Genomic DNA, 24,000 nt, shown 5'->3' on the forward strand with positions numbered 1-24,000 from the left:
CGGAAAACTAACATTTTGTGTATTGGGAGAGAAGCCGAACGCGTATTCTGCCGTGCTCCTACATTACATGAGTGCCAACGGCCATACCATGATGATTGCACCGGTTCTCGTCCGATCACCGAAGTTAAGCATCATTGGGCCCGGTTAGTACTTGGATGGGTGACCGCCTGGGAAACCCGGGTGCTGTTGGCTCCCTTCTTTTTTTTTGTTATTATGTCGCTACCCCTGGCAGCCCAATAAAAAAAGAAAGGTGCTGTTGGATCCCTTACATTTTCTCCTTTTTGCATCGCTACCCCTGCCAGCCCTCTTTTCATACTACCTTTCCGTTGTGACAAAGATGCTTCCTTCAGCAATTTAAACGTGCCAAGAAATCCTTGACAATAACGAAACACTACGAATCGACAGATGTGATCTGAAATAAGCCAGGGCCTCCTACTGTTTCGTAGCAGTGCAAAGTTCCAACAAAAAAAAATTGAAAATAAACGACTGTAATAAACATAAGATACGATATTAATGGCCTCAGCTCGAAGAAGAATGTGCCAAGGAAGATTTCCAAAGAGTCTCTGGAGATAACAGAACAGTACGAACCGACAGATACGTTCTGAATACGTCAGGGCTTATTGTTTTGTTGCATTGTACGACTGCAGATTTGTAAACAAAAATTTCTCTTTCGTCGCTAGAAGAGATGGATGCTTTGGCGACCCTCCTGTGTCCTGCGTCCCTGTTTTCGCACCTTTCCACGGCACGGCGCTGCCCTACCCGCCGCAAACGGCGTCTCGGACACGCCCGTTAGGCCCACGGCCGTCTCGCAGATGTTTGTCGTGCTTGTACTGTCATATGGGCCACGACCCGAGCGGCAGCGAGCGGCAGTCGAGCAAAGTCGGGACAAGTCGGGACGGGGACAGAGATAGGAATGGTGCGAATGCACTGCGAACTACGCAGACACCTGGTGTGAGGCGAGGCGAGGAAGCCCACATCGCTACCAGTGGCGCCCTCCAGCACGACACTGCCACACCCCGCACAGGCCCTCCGCTGGACACCAGGGACAAGATGCGCCCTCCGCTAGTGTCGAAGGCTGCACGCGCCCAGCGAATGACAGGACGTGCAACGAGCAGCAGTGCGTCTCACACACGCGGCGGTGCGCCCGCTAATTCGGCCGTCGCTCCGCTGGGACGCCGGGCGCGCCCCCCGCGCCGTCCTCGAGGAGCTGGCTGTTGCGGAAGGAAGTGCTTTCGTCAAATGCGGCGGAAAACTAACATTTTGTGTATTGGGAGAGAAGCCGAACGCGTATTCTGCCGTGCTCCTACATTACATGAGTGCCAACGGCCATACCATGATGATTGCACCGGTTCTCGTCCGATCACCGAAGTTAAGCATCATTGGGCCCGGTTAGTACTTGGATGGGTGACCGCCTGGGAAACCCGGGTGCTGTTGGCTCCTTCTTTTTTTTTGTTATTATGTCGCTACCCCTGGCAGCCCAATAAAAAAAGAAAGGTGCTGTTGGATCCCTTACATTTTCTCCTTTTTGCATCGCTACCCCTGCCAGCCCTCTTTTCATACTACCTTTCCGTTGTGACAAAGATGCTTCCTTCAGCAATTTAAACGTGCCAAGAAATCCTTGACAATAACGAAACACTACGAATCGACAGATGTGATCTGAAATAAGCCAGGGCCTCCTACTGTTTCGTAGCAGTGCAAAGTTCCAACAAAAAAAAATTGAAAATAAACGACTGTAATAAACATAAGATACGATATTAATGGCCTCAGCTCGAAGAAGAATGTGCCAAGGAAGATTTCCAAAGAGTCTCTGGAGATAACAGAACAGTACGAACCGACAGATACGTTCTGAAATACGTCAGGGCTTATTGTTTTGTTGCATTGTACGACTGCAGATTTGTAAACAAAAATTTCTCTTTCGTCGCTAGAAGAGATGGATGCTTTGGCGACCCTCCTGTGTCCTGCGTCCCTGTTTTCGCACCTTTCCACGGCACGGCGCTGCCCTACCCGCCGCAAACGGCGTCTCGGACACGCCCGTTAGGCCCACGGCCGTCTCGCAGATGTTTGTCGTGCTTGTACTGTCATATGGGCCACGACCCGAGCGGCAGCGAGCGGCAGTCGAGCAAAGTCGGGACAAGTCGGGACGGGGACAGAGATAGGAATGGTGCGAATGCACTGCGAACTACGCAGACACCTGGTGTGAGGCGAGGCGAGGAAGCCCACATCGCTACCAGTGGCGCCCTCCAGCACGACACTGCCACACCCCGCACAGGCCCTCCGCTGGACACCAGGGACAAGATGCGCCCTCCGCTAGTGTCGAAGGCTGCACGCGCCCAGCGAATGACAGGACGTGCAACGAGCAGCAGTGCGTCTCACACACGCGGCGGTGCGCCCGCTAATTCGGCCGTCGCTCCGCTGGGACGCCGGGCGCGCCCCCCCGCGCCGTCCTCGAGGAGCTGGCTGTTGCGGAAGGAAGTGCTTTCGTCAAATGCGGCGGAAAACTAACATTTTGTGTATTGGGAGAGAAGCCGAACGCGTATTCTGCCGTGCTCCTACATTACATGAGTGCCAACGGCCATACCATGATGATTGCACCGGTTCTCGTCCGATCACCGAAGTTAAGCATCATTGGGCCCGGTTAGTACTTGGATGGGTGACCGCCTGGGAAACCCGGGTGCTGTTGGCTCCCTTCTTTTTTTTTTGTTATTATGTCGCTACCCTGGCAGCCCAATAAAAAAAGAAAGGTGCTGTTGGATCCCTTACATTTTCTCCTTTTTGCATCGCTACCCCTGCCAGCCCTCTTTTCATACTACCTTTCCGTTGTGACAAAGATGCTTCCTTCAGCAATTTAAACGTGCCAAGAAATCCTTGACAATAACGAAACACTACGAATCGACAGATGTGATCTGAAATAAGCCAGGGCCTCCTACTGTTTCGTAGCAGTGCAAAGTTCCAACAAAAAAAATTGAAAATAAACGACTGTAATAAACATAAGATACGATATTAATGGCCTCAGCTCGAAGAAGAATGTGCCAAGGAAGATTTCCAAAGAGTCTCTGGAGATAACAGAACAGTACGAACCGACAGATACGTTCTGAAATACGTCAGGGCTTATTGTTTTGTTGCATTGTACGACTGCAGATTTGTAAACAAAAATTTCTCTTTCGTCGCTAGAAGAGATGGATGCTTTGGCGACCCTCCTGTGTCCTGCGTCCCTGTTTTCGCACCTTTCCACGGCACGGCGCTGCCCTACCCGCCGCAAACGGCGTCTCGGACACGCCCGTTAGGCCCACGGCCGTCTCGCAGATGTTTGTCGTGCTTGTACTGTCATATGGGCCACGACCCGAGCGGCAGCGAGCGGCAGTCGAGCAAAGTCGGGACAAGTCGGGACGGGGACAGAGATAGGAATGGTGCGAATGCACTGCGAACTACGCAGACACCTGGTGTGAGGCGAGGCGAGGAAGCCCCACATCGCTACCAGTGGCGCCCTCCAGCACGACACTGCCACACCCCGCACAGGCCCTCCGCTGGACACCAGGGACAAGATGCGCCCTCCGCTAGTGTCGAAGGCTGCACGCGCCCAGCGAATGACAGGACGTGCAACGAGCAGCAGTGCGTCTCACACACGCGGCGGTGCGCCCGCTAATTCGGCCGTCGCTCCGCTGGGACGCCGGGGCGCGCCCCCCGCGCCGTCCTCGAGGAGCTGGCTGTTGCGGAAGGAAGTGCTTTCGTCAAATGCGGCGGAAAACTAACATTTTGTGTATTGGAGAGAAGCCGAACGCGTATTCTGCCGTGCTCCTACATTACATGAGTGCCAACGGCCATACCATGATGATTGCACCGGTTCTCGTCCGATCACCGAAGTTAAGCATCATTGGGCCCGGTTAGTACTTGGATGGGTGACCGCCTGGGAAACCCGGGTGCTGTTGGCTCCCTTCTTTTTTTTTGTTATTATGTCGCTACCCCTGGCAGCCCAATAAAAAAAGAAAGGTGCTGTTGGATCCCTTACATTTTCTCCTTTTTGCATCGCTACCCCTGCCAGCCCTCTTTTCATACTACCTTTCCGTTGTGACAAAGATGCTTCCTTCAGCAATTTAAACGTGCCAAGAAATCCTTGACAATAACGAAACACTACGAATCGACAGATGTGATCTGAAATAAGCCAGGGCCTCCTACTGTTTCGTAGCAGTGCAAAGTTCCAACAAAAAAAAATTGAAAATAAACGACTGTAATAAACATAAGATACGATATTAATGGCCTCAGCTCGAAGAAGAATGTGCCAAGGAAGATTTCCAAAGAGTCTCTGGAGATAACAGAACAGTACGAACCGACAGATACGTTCTGAAATACGTCAGGGCTTATTGTTTTGTTGCATTGTACGACTGCAGATTTGTAAACAAAAATTTCTCTTTCGTCGCTAGAAGAGATGGATGCTTTGGCGACCCTCCTGTGTCCTGCGTCCCTGTTTTCGCACCTTTCCACGGCACGGCGCTGCCCTACCCGCCGCAAACGGCGTCTCGGACACGCCCGTTAGGCCCACGGCCGTCTCGCAGATGTTTGTCGTGCTTGTACTGTCATATGGGCCACGACCCGAGCGGCAGCGAGCGGCAGTCGAGCAAAGTCGGGACAAGTCGGGACGGGGACAGAGATAGGAATGGTGCGAATGCACTGCGAACTACGCAGACACCTGGTGTGAGGCGAGGCGAGGAAGCCCACATCGCTACCAGTGGCGCCCTCCAGCACGACACTGCCACACCCCGCACAGGCCCTCCGCTGGACACCAGGGACAAGATGCGCCCTCCGCTAGTGTCGAAGGCTGCACGCGCCCAGCGAATGACAGGACGTGCAACGAGCAGCAGTGCGTCTCACACACGCGGCGGTGCGCCCGCTAATTCGGGCCGTCGCTCCGCTGGGACGCCGGGCGCGCCCCCCGCGCCGTCCTCGAGGAGCTGGCTGTTGCGGAAGGAAGTGCTTTCGTCAAATGCGGCGGAAAACTAACATTTTGTGTATTGGGAGAGAAGCCGAACGCGTATTCTGCCGTGCTCCTACATTACATGAGTGCCAACGGCCATACCATGATGATTGCACCGGTTCTCGTCCGATCACCGAAGTTAAGCATCATTGGGCCCGGTTAGTACTTGGATGGGTGACCGCCTGGGAAACCCGGGTGCTGTTGGCTCCCTTCTTTTTTTTTGTTATTATGTCGCTACCCCTGGCAGCCCAATAAAAAAAGAAAGGTGCTGTTGGATCCCTTACATTTTCTCCTTTTTGCATCGCTACCCCTGCCAGCCCTCTTTTCATACTACCTTTCCGTTGTGACAAAGATGCTTCCTTCAGCAATTTAAACGTGCCAAGAAATCCTTGACAATAACGAAACACTACGAATCGACAGATGTGATCTGAAATAAGCCAGGGCCTCCTACTGTTTCGTAGCAGTGCAAAGTTCCAACAAAAAAAATTGAAAATAAACGACTGTAATAAACATAAGATACGATATTAATGGCCTCAGCTCGAAGAAGAATGTGCCAAGGAAGATTTCCAAAGAGTCTCTGGAGATAACAGAACAGTACGAACCGACAGATACGTTCTGAAATACGTCAGGGCTTATTGTTTTGTTGCATTGTACGACTGCAGATTTGTAAACAAAAATTTCTCTTTCGTCGCTAGAAGAGATGGATGCTTTGGCGACCCTCCTGTGTCCTGCGTCCCTGTTTTCGCACCTTTCCACGGCACGGCGCTGCCCTACCCGCCGCAAACGGCGTCTCGGACACGCCCGTTAGGCCCACGGCCGTCTCGCAGATGTTTGTCGTGCTTGTACTGTCATATGGGCCACGACCCGAGCGGCAGCGAGCGGCAGTCGAGCAAAGTCGGGACAAGTCGGGACGGGGACAGAGATAGGAATGGTGCGAATGCACTGCGAACTACGCAGACACCTGGTGTGAGGCGAGGCGAGGAAGCCCACATCGCTACCAGTGGCGCCCTCCAGCACGACACTGCCACACCCCGCACAGGCCCTCCGCTGGACACCAGGGACAAGATGCGCCCTCCGCTAGTGTCGAAGGCTGCACGCGCCCAGCGAATGACAGGACGTGCAACGAGCAGCAGTGCGTCTCACACACGCGGCGGTGCGCCCGCTAATTCGGCCGTCGCTCCGCTGGGACGCCGGGCGCGCCCCCCCGCGCCGTCCTCGAGGAGCTGGCTGTTGCGGAAGGAAGTGCTTTCGTCAAATGCGGCGGAAAACTAACATTTTGTGTATTGGGAGAGAAGCCGAACGCGTATTCTGCCGTGCTCCTACATTACATGAGTGCCAACGGCCATACCATGATGATTGCACCGGTTCTCGTCCGATCACCGAAGTTAAGCATCATTGGGCCCGGTTAGTACTTGGATGGGTGACCGCCTGGGAAACCCGGGTGCTGTTGGCTCCCTTCTTTTTTTTTGTTATTATGTCGCTACCCCTGGCAGCCCAATAAAAAAAGAAAGGTGCTGTTGGATCCCTTACATTTTCTCCTTTTTGCATCGCTACCCCTGCCAGCCCTCTTTTCATACTACCTTTCCGTTGTGACAAAGATGCTTCCTTCAGCAATTTAAACGTGCCAAGAAATCCTTGACAATAACGAAACACTACGAATCGACAGATGTGATCTGAAATAAGCCAGGGCCTCCTACTGTTTCGTAGCAGTGCAAAGTTCCAACAAAAAAAAATTGAAAATAAACGACTGTAATAAACATAAGATACGATATTAATGGCCTCAGCTCGAAGAAGAATGTGCCAAGGAAGATTTCCAAAGAGTCTCTGGAGATAACAGAACAGTACGAACCGACAGATACGTTCTGAAATACGTCAGGGCTTATTGTTTTGTTGCATTGTACGACTGCAGATTTGTAAACAAAAATTCTCTTTCGTCGCTAGAAGAGATGGATGCTTTGGCGACCCTCCTGTGTCCTGCGTCCCTGTTTTCGCACCTTTCCACGGCACGGCGCTGCCCTACCCGCCGCAAACGGCGTCTCGGACACGCCCGTTAGGCCCACGGCCGTCTCGCAGATGTTTGTCGTGCTTGTACTGTCATATGGGCACGACCCGAGCGGCAGCGAGCGGCAGTCGAGCAAAGTCGGGACAAGTCGGGACGGGGACAGAGATAGGAATGGTGCGAATGCACTGCGAACTACGCAGACACCTGGTGTGAGGCGAGGCGAGGAAGCCCACATCGCTACCAGTGGCGCCCTCCAGCACGACACTGCCACACCCCGCACAGGCCCTCCGCTGGACACCAGGGACAAGATGCGCCCTCCGCTAGTGTCGAAGGCTGCACGCGCCCAGCGAATGACAGGACGTGCAACGAGCAGCAGTGCGTCTCACACACGCGGCGGTGCGCCCGCTAATTCGGCCGTCGCTCCGCTGGGACGCCGGGCGCGCCCCCCGCGCCGTCCTCGAGGAGCTGGCTGTTGCGGAAGGAAGTGCTTTCGTCAAATGCGGCGGAAAACTAACATTTTGTGTATTGGGAGAGAAGCCGAACGCGTATTCTGCCGTGCTCCTACATTACATGAGTGCCAACGGCCATACCATGATGATTGCACCGGTTCTCGTCCGATCACCGAAGTTAAGCATCATTGGGCCCGGTTAGTACTTGGATGGGTGACCGCCTGGGAAACCCGGGTGCTGTTGGCTCCCTTCTTTTTTTTTGTTATTATGTCGCTACCCCTGCAGCCCAATAAAAAAAGAAAGGTGCTGTTGGATCCCTTACATTTTCTCCTTTTTGCATCGCTACCCCTGCCAGCCCTCTTTTCATACTACCTTTCCGTTGTGACAAAGATGCTTCCTTCAGCAATTTAAACGTGCCAAGAAATCCTTGACAATAACGAAACACTACGAATCGACAGATGTGATCTGAAATAAGCCAGGGCCTCCTACTGTTTCGTAGCAGTGCAAAGTTCCAACAAAAAAAAATTGAAAATAAACGACTGTAATAAACATAAGATACGATATTAATGGCCTCAGCTCGAAGAAGAATGTGCCAAGGAAGATTTCCAAAGAGTCTCTGGAGATAACAGAACAGTACGAACCGACAGATACGTTCTGAAATACGTCAGGGCTTATTGTTTTGTTGCATTGTACGACTGCAGATTTGTAAACAAAAATTTCTCTTTCGTCGCTAGAAGAGATGGATGCTTTGGCGACCCTCCTGTAGTCCTGCGTCCCTGTTTTCGCACCTTTCCACGGCACGGCGCTGCCCTACCCGCCGCAAACGGCGTCTCGGACACGCCCGTTAGGCCCACGGCCGTCTCGCAGATGTTTGTCGTGCTTGTACTGTCATATGGGCCACGACCCGAGCGGCAGCGAGCGGCAGTCGAGCAAAGTCGGGACAAGTCGGGACGGGGACAGAGATAGGAATGGTGCGAATGCACTGCGAACTACGCAGACACCTGGTGTGAGGCGAGGCGAGGAAGCCCACATCGCTACCAGTGGCGCCCTCCAGCACGACACTGCCACACCCCGCACAGGCCCTCCGCTGGACACCAGGGACAAGATGCGCCCTCCGCTAGTGTCGAAGGCTGCACGCGCCCAGCGAATGACAGGACGTGCAACGAGCAGCAGTGCGTCTCACACACGCGGCGGTGCGCCCGCTAATTCGGCCGTCGCTCCGCTGGGACGCCGGGCGCGCCCCCCGCGCCGTCCTCGAGGAGCTGGCTGTTGCGGAAGGAAGTGCTTTCGTCAAATGCGGCGGAAAACTAACATTTTGTGTATTGGGAGAGAAGCCGAACGCGTATTCTGCCGTGCTCCTACATTACATGAGTGCCAACGGCCATACCATGATGATTGCACGGTTCTCGTCCGATCACCGAAGTTAAGCATCATTGGGCCCGGTTAGTACTTGGATGGGTGACCGCCTGGGAAACCCGGGTGCTGTTGCTCCCTTCTTTTTTTTTGTATTATGTCGCTACCCCTGGCAGCCCAATAAAAAAAGAAAGGTGCTGTTGGATCCCTTACATTTTCTCCTTTTTGCATCGCTACCCCTGCCAGCCCTCTTTTCATACTACCTTTCCGTTGTGACAAAGATGCTTCCTTCAGCAATTTAAACGTGCCAAGAAATCCTTGACAATAACGAAACACTACGAATCGACAGATGTGATCTGAAATAAGCCAGGGCCTCCTACTGTTTCGTAGCAGTGCAAAGTTCCAACAAAAAAAAATTGAAAATAAACGACTGTAATAAACATAAGATACGATATTAATGGCCTCAGCTCGAAGAAGAATGTGCCAAGGAAGATTTCCAAAGAGTCTCTGGAGATAACAGAACAGTACGAACCGACAGATACGTTCTGAAATACGTCAGGGCTTATTGTTTTGTTGCATTGTACGACTGCAGATTTGTAAACAAAAATTTCTCTTTCGTCGCTAGAAGAGATGGATGCTTTGGCGACCCTCCTGTGTCCTGCGTCCCTGTTTTCGCACCTTTCCACGGCACGGCGCTGCCCTACCCGCCGCAAACGGCGTCTCGGACACGCCCGTTAGGCCCACGGCCGTCTCGCAGATGTTTGTCGTGCTTGTACTGTCATATGGGCCACGACCCGAGCGGCAGCGAGCGGCAGTCGAGCAAAGTCGGGACAAGTCGGGACGGGGACAGAGATAGGAATGGTGCGAATGCACTGCGAACTACGCAGACACCTGGTGTGAGGCGAGGCGAGGAAGCCCACATCGCTACCAGTGGCGCCCTCCAGCACGACACTGCCACACCCCGCACAGGCCCTCCGCTGGACACCAGGGACAAGATGCGCCCTCCGCTAGTGTCGAAGGCTGCACGCGCCCAGCGAATGACAGGACGTGCAACGAGCAGCAGTGCGTCTCACACACGCGGCGGTGCGCCCGCTAATTCGGCCGTCGCTCCGCTGGGACGCCGGGCGCGCCCCCCGCGCCGTCCTCGAGGAGCTGGCTGTTGCGGAAGGAAGTGCTTTCGTCAAATGCGGCGGAAAACTAACATTTTGTGTATTGGGAGAGAAGCCGAACGCGTATTCTGCCGTGCTCCTACATTACATGAGTGCCAACGGCCATACCATGATGATTGCACCGGTTCTCGTCCGATCACCGAAGTTAAGCATCATTGGGCCCGGTTAGTACTTGGATGGGTGACCGCCTGGGAAACCCGGGTGCTGTTGGCTCCCTTCTTTTTTTTTGTTATTATGTCGCTACCCCTGGCAGCCCAATAAAAAAAGAAAGGTGCTGTTGGATCCCTTACATTTTCTCCTTTTTGCATCGCTACCCCTGCCAGCCCTCTTTTCATACTACCTTTCCGTTGTGACAAAGATGCTTCCTTCAGCAATTTAAACGTGCCAAGAAATCCTTGACAATAACGAAACACTACGAATCGACAGATGTGATCTGAAATAAGCCAGGGCCTCCTACTGTTTCGTAGCAGTGCAAAGTTCCAACAAAAAAAAATTGAAAATAAACGACTGTAATAAACATAAGATACGATATTAATGGCCTCAGCTCGAAGAAGAATGTGCCAAGGAAGATTTCCAAAGAGTCTCTGGAGATAACAGAACAGTACGAACCGACAGATACGTTCTGAAATACGTCAGGGCTTATTGTTTTGTTGCATTGTACGACTGCAGATTTGTAAACAAAAATTTCTCTTTCGTCGCTAGAAGAGATGGATGCTTTGGCGACCCTCCTGTGTCCTGCGTCCCTGTTTTCGCACCTTTCCACGGCACGGCGCTGCCCTACCCGCCGCAAACGGCGTCTCGGACACGCCCGTTAGGCCCACGGCCGTCTCGCAGATGTTTGTCGTGCTTGTACTGTCATATGGGCCACGACCCGAGCGGCAGCGAGCGGCAGTCGAGCAAAGTCGGGACAAGTCGGGACGGGGACAGAGATAGGAATGGTGCGAATGCACTGCGAACTACGCAGACACCTGGTGTGAGGCGAGGCGAGAAGCCCACATCGCTACCAGTGGCGCCCTCCAGCACGACACTGCCACACCCCGCACAGGCCCTCCGCTGGACACCAGGGACAAGATGCGCCCTCCGCTAGTGTCGAAGGCTGCACGCGCCCAGCGAATGACAGGACGTGCAACGAGCAGCAGTGCGTCTCACACACGCGGCGGTGCGCCCGCTAATTCGGCCGTCGCTCCGCTGGGACGCCGGGCGCGCCCCCCGCGCCGTCCTCGAGGAGCTGGCTGTTGCGGAAGGAAGTGCTTTCGTCAAATGCGGCGGAAAACTAACATTTTGTGTATTGGGAGAGAAGCCGAACGCGTATTCTGCCGTGCTCCTACATTACATGAGTGCCAACGGCCCATACCATGATGATTGCACCGGTTCTCGTCCGATCACCGAAGTTAAGCATCATTGGGCCCGGTTAGTACTTGGATGGGTGACCGCCTGGGAAACCCGGGTGCTGTTGGCTCCCTTCTTTTTTTTTGTTATTATGTCGCTACCCCTGGCAGCCCAATAAAAAAAGAAAGGTGCTGTTGGATCCCTTACATTTTCTCCTTTTTGCATCGCTACCCCTGCCAGCCCTCTTTCATACTACCTTTCCGTTGTGACAAAGATGCTTCCTTCAGCAATTTAAACGTGCCAAGAAATCCTTGACAATAACGAAACACTACGAATCGACAGATGTGATCTGAAATAAGCCAGGGCCTCCTACTGTTTCGTAGCAGTGCAAAGTTCCAACAAAAAAAAATTGAAAATAAACGACTGTAATAAACATAAGATACGATATTAATGGCCTCAGCTCGAAGAAGAATGTGCCAAGGAAGATTTCCAAAGAGTCTCTGGAGATAACAGAACAGTACGAACCGACAGATACGTTCTGAAATACGTCAGGGCTTATTGTTTTGTTGCATTGTACGACTGCAGATTTGTAAACAAAAATTTCTCTTTCGTCGCTAGAAGAGATGGATGCTTTGGCGACCCTCCTGTGTCCTGCGTCCCTGTTTTCGCACCCTTTCCACGGCACGGCGCTGCCCTACCCGCCGCAAACGGCGTCTCGGACACGCCCGTTAGGCCCACGGCCGTCTCGCAGATGTTGTCGTGCTTGTACTGTCATATGGGCCACGACCCGAGCGGCAGGCGAGCGGCAGTCGAGCAAAGTCGGGACAAGTCGGGACGGGGACAGAGATAGGAATGGTGCGAATGCACTGCGAACTACGCAGACACCTGGTGTGAGGCGAGGCGAGGAAGCCCACATCGCTACCAGTGGCGCCCTCCAGCACGACACTGCCACAGCCCCGCACAGGCCCTCCGCTGGACACCAGGGACAAGATGCGCCCTCCGCTAGTGTCGAAGGCTGCACGCGCCCAGCGAATGACAGGACGTGCAACGAGCAGCAGTGCGTCTCACACACGCGGCGGTGCGCCCGCTAATTCGGCCGTCGCTCCGCTGGGACGCCGGGCGCGCCCCCCCGCGCCGTCCTCGAGGAGCTGGCTGTTGCGGAAGGGAAGTGCTTTCGTCAAATGCGGCGGAAAACTAACATTTTGTGTATTGGGAGAGAAGCCGAACGCGTATTCTGCCGTGCTCCTACATTACATGAGTGCCAACGGCCATACCATGATGATTGCACCGGTTCTCGTCCGATCACCGAAGTTAAGCATCATTGGGCCCGGTTAGTACTTGGATGGGTGACCGCCTGGGAAACCCGGGTGCTGTTGGCTCCCTTCTTTTTTTTTGTTATTATGTCGCTACCCCTGGCAGCCCAATAAAAAAAAGAAAGGTGCTGTTGGATCCCTTACATTTTCTCCTTTTTGCATCGCTACCCCTGCCAGCCCTCTTTTCATACTACCTTTCCGTTGTGACAAAGATGCTTCCTTCAGCAATTTAAACGTGCCAAGAAATCCTTGACAATAACGAAACACTACGAATCGACAGATGTGATCTGAAATAAGCCAGGGCCTCCTACTGTTTCGTAGCAGTGCAAAGTTCACAAAAAAAAATTGAAAATAAACGACTGTAATAAACATAAGATACGATATTAATGGCCTCAGCTCGAAGAAGAATGTGCCAAGGAAGATTTCCAAAGAGTCTCTGGAGATAACAGAACAGTACGAACCGACAGATACGTTCTGAAATACGTCAGGGCTTATTGTTTTGTTGCATTGTACGACTGCAGATTTGTAAACAAAAATTTCTCTTTCGTCGCTAGAAGAGATGGATGCTTTGGCGACCCTCCTGTGTCCTGCGTCCCTGTTTTCGCACCTTTCCACGGCACGGCGCTGCCCTACCCGCCGCAAACGGCGTCTCGGACACGCCCGTTAGGCCCACGGCCGTCTCGCAGATGTTTGTCGTGCTTGTACTGTCATATGGGCCACGACCCGAGCGGCAGCGAGCGGCAGTCGAGCAAAGTCGGGACAAGTCGGGACGGGGACAGAGATAGGAATGGTGCGAATGCACTGCGAACTACGCAGACACCTGGTGTGAGGCGAGGCGAGGAAGCCCACATCGCTACCAGTGGCGCCCTCCAGCACGACACTGCCACACCCCGCACAGGCCCTCCGCTGGACACCAGGGACAAGATGCGCCCTCCGCTAGTGTCGAAGGCTGCACGCGCCCAGCGAATGACAGGACGTGCAACGAGCAGCAGTGCGTCTCACACACGCGGCGGTGCGCCCGCTAATTCGGCCGTCGCTCCGCTGGGACGCCGGGCGCGCCCCCCGCGCCGTCCTCGAGGAGCTGGCTGTTGCGGAAGGAAGTGCTTTCGTCAAATGCGGCGGAAAACTAACATTTTGTGTATTGGGAGAGAAGCCGAACGCGTATTCTGCCGTGCTCCTACATTACATGAGTGCCAACGGCCATACCATGATGATTGCACCGGTTCTCGTCCGATCACCGAAGTTAAGCATCATTGGGCCCGGTTAGTACTTGGATGGGTGACCGCCTGGGAAACCCGGGTGCTGTTGGCTCCCTTCTTTTTTTTTGTTATTATGTCGCTACCCCTGGCAGCCCAATAAAAAAAGAAAGGTGCTGTTGGATCCCTTACATTTTCTCCTTTTTGCATCGCTACCCCTGCCAGCCCTCTTTTCATACTACCTTTCCGTTGTGACAAAGATGCTTCCTTCAGCAATTTAAACGTGCCAAGAAATCCTTGACAATAACGAAACACTACGAATCGACAGATGTGATCTGAAATAAGCCAGGGCCTCCTACTGTTTCGTAGCAGTGCAAAGTTCCAACAAAAAAAAATTGAAAATAAACGACTGTAATAAACATAAGATACGATATTAATGGCCTCAGCTCGAAGAAGAATGTGCCAAGGAAGATTTCCAAAGAGTCTCTGGAGATAACAGAACAGTACGAACCGACAGATACGTTCTGAAATACGTCAGGGCTTATTGTTTTGTTGCATTGTACGACTGCAGATTTGTAAACAAAAATTTCTCTTTCGTCGCTAGAAGAGATGGATGCTTTGGCGACCCTCCTGTGTCCTGCGTCCCTGTTTTCGCACCTTTCCACGGCACGGCGCTGCCCTACCCGCCGCAAACGGCGTCTCGGACACGCCCGTTAGGCCCACGGCCGTCTCGCAGATGTTTGTCGTGCTTGTACTGTCATATGGGCCACGACCCGAGCGGCAGCGAGCGGCAGTCGAGCAAAGTCGGGACAAGTCGGGACGGGGACAGAGATAGGAATGGTGCGAATGCACTGCGAACTACGCAGACACCTGGTGTGAGGCGAGGCGAGGAAGCCCACATCGCTACCAGTGGCGCCCTCCAGCACGACACTGCCACACCCCGCACAGGCCCTCCGCTGGACACCAGGGACAAGATGCGCCCTCCGCTAGTGTCGAAGGCTGCACGCGCCCAGCGAATGACAGGACGTGCAACGAGCAGCAGTGCGTCTCACACACGCGGCGGTGCGCCCGCTAATTCGGCCGTCGCTCCGCTGGGACGCCGGGCGCGCCCCCCGCGCCGTCCTCGAGGAGCTGGCTGTTGCGGAAGGAAGTGCTTTCGTCAAATGCGGCGGAAAACTAACATTTTGTGTATTGGGAGAGAAGCCGAACGCGTATTCTGCCGTGCTCCTACATTACATGAGTGCCAACGGCCATACCATGATGATTGCACCGGTTCTCGTCCGATCACCGAAGTTAAGCATCATTGGGCCCGGTTAGTACTTGGATGGGTGACCGCCTGGGAAACCCGGGTGCTGTTGGCTCCCTTCTTTTTTTTTGTTATTATGTCGCTACCCCTGGCAGCCCAATAAAAAAAGAAAGGTGCTGTTGGATCCCTTACATTTTCTCCTTTTTGCATCGCTACCCCTGCCAGCCCTCTTTTCATACTACCTTTCCGTTGTGACAAAGATGCTTCCTTCAGCAATTTAAACGTGCCAAGAAATCCTTGACAATAACGAAACACTACGAATCGACAGATGTGATCTGAAATAAGCCAGGGCCTCCTACTGTTTCGTAGCAGTGCAAAGTTCCAACAAAAAAAAATTGAAAATAAACGACTGTAATAAACATAAGATACGATATTAATGGCCTCAGCTCGAAGAAGAATGTGCCAAGGAAGATTTCCAAAGAGTCTCTGGAGATAACAGAACAGTACGAACCGACAGATACGTTCTGAAATACGTCAGGGCTTATTGTTTTGTTGCATTGTACGACTGCAGATTTGTAAACAAAAATTTCTCTTTCGTCGCTAGAAGAGATGGATGCTTTGGCGACCCTCCTGTGTCCTGCGTCCCTGTTTTCGCACCTTTCCACGGCACGGCGCTGCCCTACCCGCCGCAAACGGCGTCTCGGACACGCCCGTTAGGCCCACGGCCGTCTCGCAGATGTTTGTCGTGCTTGTACTGTCATATGGGCCACGACCCGAGCGGCAGCGAGCGGCAGTCGAGCAAAGTCGGGACAAGTCGGGACGGGGACAGAGATAGGAATGGTGCGAATGCACTGCGAACTACGCAGACACCTGGTGTGAGGCGAGGCGAGGAAGCCCACATCGCTACCAGTGGCGCCCTCCAGCACGACACTGCCACACCCCGCACAGGCCCTCCGCTGGACACCAGGGACAAGATGCGCCCTCCGCTAGTGTCGAAGGCTGCACGCGCCCAGCGAATGACAGGACGTGCAACGAGCAGCAGTGCGTCTCACACACGCGGCGGTGCGCCCGCTAATTCGGCCGTCGCTCCGCTGGGACGCCGGGCGCGCCCCCCGCGCCGTCCTCGAGGAGCTGGCTGTTGCGGAAGGAAGTGCTTTCGTCAAATGCGGCGGAAAACTAACATTTTGTGTATTGGGAGAGAAGCCGAACGCGTATTCTGCCGTGCTCCTACATTACATGAGTGCCAACGGCCATACCATGATGATTGCACCGGTTCTCGTCCGATCACCGAAGTTAAGCATCATTGGGCCCGGTTAGTACTTGGATGGGTGACCGCCTGGGAAACCCGGGTGCTGTTGGCTCCCTTCTTTTTTTTTGTTATTATGTCGCTACCCCTGGCAGCCCAATAAAAAAAGAAAGGTGCTGTTGGATCCCTTACATTTTCTCCTTTTTGCATCGCTACCCCTGCCAGCCCTCTTTTCATACTACCTTTCCGTTGTGACAAAGATGCTTCCTTCAGCAATTTAAACGTGCCAAGAAATCCTTGACAATAACGAAACACTACGAATCGACAGATGTGATCTGAAATAAGCCAGGGCCTCCTACTGTTTCGTAGCAGTGCAAAGTTCCAACAAAAAAAAATTGAAAATAAACGACTGTAATAAACATAAGATACGATATTAATGGCCTCAGCTCGAAGAAGAATGTGCCAAGGAAGATTTCCAAAGAGTCTCTGGAGATAACAGAACAGTACGAACCGACAGATACGTTCTGAAATACGTCAGGGCTTATTGTTTTGTTGCATTGTACGACTGCAGATTTGTAAACAAAAATTTCTCTTTCGTCGCTAGAAGAGATGGATGCTTTGGCGACCCTCCTGTGTCCTGCGTCCCTGTTTTCGCACCTTTCCACGGCACGGCGCTGCCCTACCCGCCGCAAACGGCGTCTCGGACACGCCCGTTAGGCCCACGGCCGTCTCGCAGATGTTTGTCGTGCTTGTACTGTCATATGGGCCACGACCCGAGCGGCAGCGAGCGGCAGTCGAGCAAAGTCGGGACAAGTCGGGACGGGGACAGAGATAGGAATGGTGCGAATGCACTGCGAACTACGCAGACACCTGGTGTGAGGCGAGGCGAGGAAGCCCACATCGCTACCAGTGGCGCCCTCCAGCACGACACTGCCACACCCCGCACAGGCCCTCCGCTGGACACCAGGGACAAGATGCGCCCTCCGCTAGTGTCGAAGGCTGCACGCGCCCAGCGAATGACAGGACGTGCAACGAGCAGCAGTGCGTCTCACACACGCGGCGGTGCGCCCGCTAATTCGGCCGTCGCTCCGCTGGGACGCCGGGCGCGCCCCCCGCGCCGTCCTCGAGGAGCTGGCTGTTGCGGAAGGAAGTGCTTTCGTCAAATGCGGCGGAAAACTAACATTTTGTGTATTGGGAGAGAAGCCGAACGCGTATTCTGCCGTGCTCCTACATTACATGAGTGCCAACGGCCATACCATGATGATTGCACCGGTTCTCGTCCGATCACCGAAGTTAAGCATCATTGGGCCCGGTTAGTACTTGGATGGGTGACCGCCTGGGAAACCCGGGTGCTGTTGGCTCCCTTCTTTTTTTTTGTTATTATGTCGCTACCCCTGGCAGCCCAATAAAAAAAGAAAGGTGCTGTTGGATCCCTTACATTTTCTCCTTTTTGCATCGCTACCCCTGCCAGCCCTCTTTTCATACTACCTTTCCGTTGTGACAAAGATGCTTCCTTCAGCAATTTAAACGTGCCAAGAAATCCTTGACAATAACGAAACACTACGAATCGACAGATGTGATCTGAAATAAGCCAGGGCCTCCTACTGTTTCGTAGCAGTGCAAAGTTCCAACAAAAAAAAATTGAAAATAAACGACTGTAATAAACATAAGATACGATATTAATGGCCTCAGCTCGAAGAAGAATGTGCCAAGGAAGATTTCCAAAGAGTCTCTGGAGATAACAGAACAGTACGAACCGACAGATACGTTCTGAAATACGTCAGGGCTTATTGTTTTGTTGCATTGTACGACTGCAGATTTGTAAACAAAAATTTCTCTTTCGTCGCTAGAAGAGATGGATGCTTTGGCGACCCTCCTGTGTCCTGCGTCCCTGTTTTCGCACCTTTCCACGGCACGGCGCTGCCCTACCCGCCGCAAACGGCGTCTCGGACACGCCCGTTAGGCCCACGGCCGTCTCGCAGATGTTTGTCGTGCTTGTACTGTCATATGGGCCACGACCCGAGCGGCAGCGAGCGGCAGTCGAGCAAAGTCGGGACAAGTCGGGACGGGGACAGAGATAGGAATGGTGCGAATGCACTGCGAACTACGCAGACACCTGGTGTGAGGCGAGGCGAGGAAGCCCACATCGCTACCAGTGGCGCCCTCCAGCACGACACTGCCACACCCCGCACAGGCCCTCCGCTGGACACCAGGGACAAGATGCGCCCTCCGCTAGTGTCGAAGGCTGCACGCGCCCAGCGAATGACAGGACGTGCAACGAGCAGCAGTGCGTCTCACACACGCGGCGGTGCGCCCGCTAATTCGGCCGTCGCTCCGCTGGGACGCCGGGCGCGCCCCCCGCGCCGTCCTCGAGGAGCTGGCTGTTGCGGAAGGAAGTGCTTTCGTCAAATGCGGCGGAAAACTAACATTTTGTGTATTGGGAGAGAAGCCGAACGCGTATTCTGCCGTGCTCCTACATTACATGAGTGCCAACGGCCATACCATGATGATTGCACCGGTTCTCGTCCGATCACCGAAGTTAAGCATCATTGGGCCCGGTTAGTACTTGGATGGGTGACCGCCTGGGAAACCCGGGTGCTGTTGGCTCCCTTCTTTTTTTTTGTTATTATGTCGCTACCCCTGGCAGCCCAATAAAAAAAGAAAGGTGCTGTTGGATCCCTTACATTTTCTCCTTTTTGCATCGCTACCCCTGCCAGCCCTCTTTTCATACTACCTTTCCGTTGTGACAAAGATGCTTCCTTCAGCAATTTAAACGTGCCAAGAAATCCTTGACAATAACGAAACACTACGAATCGACAGATGTGATCTGAAATAAGCCAGGGCCTCCTACTGTTTCGTAGCAGTGCAAAGTTCCAACAAAAAAAAATTGAAAATAAACGACTGTAATAAACATAAGATACGATATTAATGGCCTCAGCTCGAAGAAGAATGTGCCAAGGAAGATTTCCAAAGAGTCTCTGGAGATAACAGAACAGTACGAACCGACAGATACGTTCTGAAATACGTCAGGGCTTATTGTTTTGTTGCATTGTACGACTGCAGATTTGTAAACAAAAATTTCTCTTTCGTCGCTAGAAGAGATGGATGCTTTGGCGACCCTCCTGTGTCCTGCGTCCCTGTTTTCGCACCTTTCCACGGCACGGCGCTGCCCTACCCGCCGCAAACGGCGTCTCGGACACGCCCGTTAGGCCCACGGCCGTCTCGCAGATGTTTGTCGTGCTTGTACTGTCATATGGGCCACGACCCGAGCGGCAGCGAGCGGCAGTCGAGCAAAGTCGGGACAAGTCGGGACGGGGACAGAGATAGGAATGGTGCGAATGCACTGCGAACTACGCAGACACCTGGTGTGAGGCGAGGCGAGGAAGCCCACATCGCTACCAGTGGCGCCCTCCAGCACGACACTGCCACACCCCGCACAGGCCCTCCGCTGGACACCAGGGACAAGATGCGCCCTCCGCTAGTGTCGAAGGCTGCACGCGCCCAGCGAATGACAGGACGTGCAACGAGCAGCAGTGCGTCTCACACACGCGGCGGTGCGCCCGCTAATTCGGCCGTCGCTCCGCTGGGACGCCGGGCGCGCCCCCCGCGCCGTCCTCGAGGAGCTGGCTGTTGCGGAAGGAAGTGCTTTCGTCAAATGCGGCGGAAAACTAACATTTTGTGTATTGGGAGAGAAGCCGAACGCGTATTCTGCCGTGCTCCTACATTACATGAGTGCCAACGGCCATACCATGATGATTGCACCGGTTCTCGTCCGATCACCGAAGTTAAGCATCATTGGGCCCGGTTAGTACTTGGATGGGTGACCGCCTGGGAAACCCGGGTGCTGTTGGCTCCCTTCTCTTTTTTTGTTATTATGTCGCTACCCCTGGCAGCCCAATAAAAAAAGAAAGGTGCTGTTGGATCCCTTACATTTTCTCCTTTTTGCATCGCTACCCCTGCCAGCCCTCTTTTCATACTACCTTTCCGTTGTGACAAAGATGCTTCCTTCAGCAATTTAAACGTGCCAAGAAATCCTTGACAATAACGAAACACTACGAATCGACAGATGTGATCTGAAATAAGCCAGGGCCTCCTACTGTTTCGTAGCAGTGCAAAGTTCCAACAAAAAAAAATTGAAAATAAACGACTGTAATAAACATAAGATACGATATTAATGGCCTCAGCTCGAAGAAGAATGTGCCAAGGAAGATTTCCAAAGAGTCTCTGGAGATAACAGAACAGTACGAACCGACAGATACGTTCTGAAATACGTCAGGGCTTATTGTTTTGTTGCATTGTACGACTGCAGATTTGTAAACAAAAATTTCTCTTTCGTCGCTAGAAGAGATGGATGCTTTGGCGACCCTCCTGTGTCCTGCGTCCCTGTTTTCGCACCTTTCCACGGCACGGCGCTGCCCTACCCGCCGCAAACGGCGTCTCGGACACGCCCGTTAGGCCCACGGCCGTCTCGCAGATGTTTGTCGTGCTTGTACTGTCATATGGGCCACGACCCGAGCGGCAGCGAGCGGCAGTCGAGCAAAGTCGGGACAAGTCGGGACGGGGACAGAGATAGGAATGGTGCGAATGCACTGCGAACTACGCAGACACCTGGTGTGAGGCGAGGCGAGGAAGCCCACATCGCTACCAGTGGCGCCCTCCAGCACGACACTGCCACACCCCGCACAGGCCCTCCGCTGGACACCAGGGACAAGATGCGCCCTCCGCTAGTGTCGAAGGCTGCACGCGCCCAGCGAATGACAGGACGTGCAACGAGCAGCAGTGCGTCTCACACACGCGGCGGTGCGCCCGCTAATTCGGCCGTCGCTCCGCTGGGACGCCGGGCGCGCCCCCCGCGCCGTCCTCGAGGAGCTGGCTGTTGCGGAAGGAAGTGCTTTCGTCAAATGCGGCGGAAAACTAACATTTTGTGTATTGGGAGAGAAGCCGAACGCGTATTCTGCCGTGCTCCTACATTACATGAGTGCCAACGGCCATACCATGATGATTGCACCGGTTCTCGTCCGATCACCGAAGTTAAGCATCATTGGGCCCGGTTAGTACTTGGATGGGTGACCGCCTGGGAAACCCGGGTGCTGTTGGCTCCCTTCTCTTTTTTTGTTATTATGTCGCTACCCCTGGCAGCCCAATAAAAAAAGAAAGGTGCTGTTGGATCCCTTACATTTTCTCCTTTTTGCATCGCTACCCCTGCCAGCCCTCTTTTCATACTACCTTTCCGTTGTGACAAAGATGCTTCCTTCAGCAATTTAAACGTGCCAAGAAATCCTTGACAATAACGAAACACTACGAATCGACAGATGTGATCTGAAATAAGCCAGGGCCTCCTACTGTTTCGTAGCAGTGCAAAGTTCCAACAAAAAAAAATTGAAAATAAACGACTGTAATAAACATAAGATACGATATTAATGGCCTCAGCTCGAAGAAGAATGTGCCAAGGAAGATTTCCAAAGAGTCTCTGGAGATAACAGAACAGTACGAACCGACAGATACGTTCTGAAATACGTCAGGGCTTATTGTTTTGTTGCATTGTACGACTGCAGATTTGTAAACAAAAATTTCTCTTTCGTCGCTAGAAGAGATGGATGCTTTGGCGACCCTCCTGTGTCCTGCGTCCCTGTTTTCGCACCTTTCCACGGCACGGCGCTGCCCTACCCGCCGCAAACGGCGTCTCGGACACGCCCGTTAGGCCCACGGCCGTCTCGCAGATGTTTGTCGTGCTTGTACTGTCATATGGGCCACGACCCGAGCGGCAGCGAGCGGCAGTCGAGCAAAGTCGGGACAAGTCGGGACGGGGACAGAGATAGGAATGGTGCGAATGCACTGCGAACTACGCAGACACCTGGTGTGAGGCGAGGCGAGGAAGCCCACATCGCTACCAGTGGCGCCCTCCAGCACGACACTGCCACACCCCGCACAGGCCCTCCGCTGGACACCAGGGACAAGATGCGCCCTCCGCTAGTGTCGAAGGCTGCACGCGCCCAGCGAATGACAGGACGTGCAACGAGCAGCAGTGCGTCTCACACACGCGGCGGTGCGCCCGCTAATTCGGCCGTCGCTCCGCTGGGACGCCGGGCGCGCCCCCCGCGCCGTCCTCGAGGAGCTGGCTGTTGCGGAAGGAAGTGCTTTCGTCAAATGCGGCGGAAAACTAACATTTTGTGTATTGGGAGAGAAGCCGAACGCGTATTCTGCCGTGCTCCTACATTACATGAGTGCCAACGGCCATACCATGATGATTGCACCGGTTCTCGTCCGATCACCGAAGTTAAGCATCATTGGGCCCGGTTAGTACTTGGATGGGTGACCGCCTGGGAAACCCGGGTGCTGTTGGCTCCCTTCTCTTTTTTTGTTATTATGTCGCTACCCCTGGCAGCCCAATAAAAAAAGAAAGGTGCTGTTGGATCCCTTACATTTTCTCCTTTTTGCATCGCTACCCCTGCCAGCCCTCTTTTCATACTACCTTTCCGTTGTGACAAAGATGCTTCCTTCAGCAATTTAAACGTGCCAAGAAATCCTTGACAATAACGAAACACTACGAATCGACAGATGTGATCTGAAATAAGCCAGGGCCTCCTACTGTTTCGTAGCAGTGCAAAGTTCCAACAAAAAAAAATTGAAAATAAACGACTGTAATAAACATAAGATACGATATTAATGGCCTCAGCTCGAAGAAGAATGTGCCAAGGAAGATTTCCAAAGAGTCTCTGGAGATAACAGAACAGTACGAACCGACAGATACGTTCTGAAATACGTCAGGGCTTATTGTTTTGTTGCATTGTACGACTGCAGATTTGTAAACAAAAATTTCTCTTTCGTCGCTAGAAGAGATGGATGCTTTGGCGACCCTCCTGTGTCCTGCGTCCCTGTTTTCGCACCTTTCCACGGCACGGCGCTGCCCTACCCGCCGCAAACGGCGTCTCGGACACGCCCGTTAGGCCCACGGCCGTCTCGCAGATGTTTGTCGTGCTTGTACTGTCATATGGGCCACGACCCGAGCGGCAGCGAGCGGCAGTCGAGCAAAGTCGGGACAAGTCGGGACGGGGACAGAGATAGGAATGGTGCGAATGCACTGCGAACTACGCAGACACCTGGTGTGAGGCGAGGCGAGGAAGCCCACATCGCTACCAGTGGCGCCCTCCAGCACGACACTGCCACACCCCGCACAGGCCCTCCGCTGGACACCAGGGACAAGATGCGCCCTCCGCTAGTGTCGAAGGCTGCACGCGCCCAGCGAATGACAGGACGTGCAACGAGCAGCAGTGCGTCTCACACACGCGGCGGTGCGCCCGCTAATTCGGCCGTCGCTCCGCTGGGACGCCGGGCGCGCCCCCCGCGCCGTCCTCGAGGAGCTGGCTGTTGCGGAAGGAAGTGCTTTCGTCAAATGCGGCGGAAAACTAACATTTTGTGTATTGGGAGAGAAGCCGAACGCGTATTCTGCCGTGCTCCTACATTACATGAGTGCCAACGGCCATACCATGATGATTGCACCGGTTCTCGTCCGATCACCGAAGTTAAGCATCATTGGGCCCGGTTAGTACTTGGCTGGCTGCCCGCCTGGCAACACCTCGGTGCCGAGCGAGCAGTACTTCCGTGTGCGACTTGGTCGGCGGCGCCTCGTGTGCCGTCTGTCTTCTGCCTCGCGGCTACATTTCATCAAGTCCGTAAGTAATGGAAAGTTTCTATGATGCTAGTGAAGAGCGTGAAAATAACGTACAA

General features: G+C 53.5%; 19 non-coding genes and 1 pseudogene across 19 annotated transcripts; all 20 read left to right on the forward strand.

The window, feature by feature from the left end:
- Window positions 1-73: 73 nt before the first annotated feature.
- Window positions 74-192, forward strand: LOC126452550 (5S ribosomal RNA). The gene has a single exon (XR_007584668.1). It is a non-coding gene; the product is annotated as a 5S ribosomal RNA (ribosomal RNA).
- A 1,126-nt stretch (window positions 193-1,318) lies between these two features.
- On the forward strand, window positions 1,319-1,437 carry LOC126452563 (5S ribosomal RNA). The gene has a single exon (XR_007584679.1). It is a non-coding gene; the product is annotated as a 5S ribosomal RNA (ribosomal RNA).
- Window positions 1,438-2,564: 1,127 nt separating this feature from the next.
- On the forward strand, window positions 2,565-2,683 carry LOC126452569 (5S ribosomal RNA). Its single transcript, XR_007584684.1, has one exon. It is a non-coding gene; the product is annotated as a 5S ribosomal RNA (ribosomal RNA).
- A 1,127-nt stretch (window positions 2,684-3,810) lies between these two features.
- On the forward strand, window positions 3,811-3,929 carry LOC126452570 (5S ribosomal RNA). Its single transcript, XR_007584685.1, has one exon. It is a non-coding gene; the product is annotated as a 5S ribosomal RNA (ribosomal RNA).
- A 1,128-nt stretch (window positions 3,930-5,057) lies between these two features.
- LOC126452571 (5S ribosomal RNA) lies at window positions 5,058-5,176 on the forward strand. The gene has a single exon (XR_007584686.1). It is a non-coding gene; the product is annotated as a 5S ribosomal RNA (ribosomal RNA).
- Window positions 5,177-6,303: 1,127 nt separating this feature from the next.
- Window positions 6,304-6,422, forward strand: LOC126452552 (5S ribosomal RNA). Its single transcript, XR_007584669.1, has one exon. It is a non-coding gene; the product is annotated as a 5S ribosomal RNA (ribosomal RNA).
- A 1,125-nt stretch (window positions 6,423-7,547) lies between these two features.
- LOC126452553 (5S ribosomal RNA) lies at window positions 7,548-7,666 on the forward strand. Its single transcript, XR_007584670.1, has one exon. It is a non-coding gene; the product is annotated as a 5S ribosomal RNA (ribosomal RNA).
- A 1,127-nt stretch (window positions 7,667-8,793) lies between these two features.
- Window positions 8,794-8,911, forward strand: LOC126452567 (5S ribosomal RNA). The gene has a single exon (XR_007584683.1). It is a non-coding gene; the product is annotated as a 5S ribosomal RNA (ribosomal RNA).
- A 1,125-nt stretch (window positions 8,912-10,036) lies between these two features.
- On the forward strand, window positions 10,037-10,155 carry LOC126452554 (5S ribosomal RNA). The gene has a single exon (XR_007584671.1). It is a non-coding gene; the product is annotated as a 5S ribosomal RNA (ribosomal RNA).
- Window positions 10,156-11,281: 1,126 nt separating this feature from the next.
- Window positions 11,282-11,401, forward strand: LOC126452566 (5S ribosomal RNA). Its single transcript, XR_007584682.1, has one exon. It is a non-coding gene; the product is annotated as a 5S ribosomal RNA (ribosomal RNA).
- A 1,130-nt stretch (window positions 11,402-12,531) lies between these two features.
- On the forward strand, window positions 12,532-12,650 carry LOC126452555 (5S ribosomal RNA). The gene has a single exon (XR_007584672.1). It is a non-coding gene; the product is annotated as a 5S ribosomal RNA (ribosomal RNA).
- Window positions 12,651-13,776: 1,126 nt separating this feature from the next.
- Window positions 13,777-13,895, forward strand: LOC126452556 (5S ribosomal RNA). The gene has a single exon (XR_007584673.1). It is a non-coding gene; the product is annotated as a 5S ribosomal RNA (ribosomal RNA).
- A 1,127-nt stretch (window positions 13,896-15,022) lies between these two features.
- Window positions 15,023-15,141, forward strand: LOC126452557 (5S ribosomal RNA). Its single transcript, XR_007584674.1, has one exon. It is a non-coding gene; the product is annotated as a 5S ribosomal RNA (ribosomal RNA).
- Window positions 15,142-16,268: 1,127 nt separating this feature from the next.
- Window positions 16,269-16,387, forward strand: LOC126452558 (5S ribosomal RNA). The gene has a single exon (XR_007584675.1). It is a non-coding gene; the product is annotated as a 5S ribosomal RNA (ribosomal RNA).
- Window positions 16,388-17,514: 1,127 nt separating this feature from the next.
- On the forward strand, window positions 17,515-17,633 carry LOC126452559 (5S ribosomal RNA). Its single transcript, XR_007584676.1, has one exon. It is a non-coding gene; the product is annotated as a 5S ribosomal RNA (ribosomal RNA).
- A 1,127-nt stretch (window positions 17,634-18,760) lies between these two features.
- LOC126452560 (5S ribosomal RNA) lies at window positions 18,761-18,879 on the forward strand. Its single transcript, XR_007584677.1, has one exon. It is a non-coding gene; the product is annotated as a 5S ribosomal RNA (ribosomal RNA).
- Window positions 18,880-20,006: 1,127 nt separating this feature from the next.
- On the forward strand, window positions 20,007-20,125 carry LOC126452561 (5S ribosomal RNA). The gene has a single exon (XR_007584678.1). It is a non-coding gene; the product is annotated as a 5S ribosomal RNA (ribosomal RNA).
- Window positions 20,126-21,252: 1,127 nt separating this feature from the next.
- On the forward strand, window positions 21,253-21,371 carry LOC126452564 (5S ribosomal RNA). The gene has a single exon (XR_007584680.1). It is a non-coding gene; the product is annotated as a 5S ribosomal RNA (ribosomal RNA).
- Window positions 21,372-22,498: 1,127 nt separating this feature from the next.
- LOC126452565 (5S ribosomal RNA) lies at window positions 22,499-22,617 on the forward strand. Its single transcript, XR_007584681.1, has one exon. It is a non-coding gene; the product is annotated as a 5S ribosomal RNA (ribosomal RNA).
- Window positions 22,618-23,744: 1,127 nt separating this feature from the next.
- On the forward strand, window positions 23,745-23,862 carry LOC126452568 (5S ribosomal RNA; annotated as a pseudogene).
- The last annotated feature ends 138 nt before the right edge of the window (window positions 23,863-24,000 follow it).

Source organism: Schistocerca serialis, unplaced genomic scaffold, assembly GCF_023864345.2.
Source record: "Schistocerca serialis cubense isolate TAMUIC-IGC-003099 unplaced genomic scaffold, iqSchSeri2.2 HiC_scaffold_899, whole genome shotgun sequence".
Classification (NCBI taxonomy): Eukaryota; Metazoa; Arthropoda; class Insecta; order Orthoptera; family Acrididae; genus Schistocerca; species Schistocerca serialis.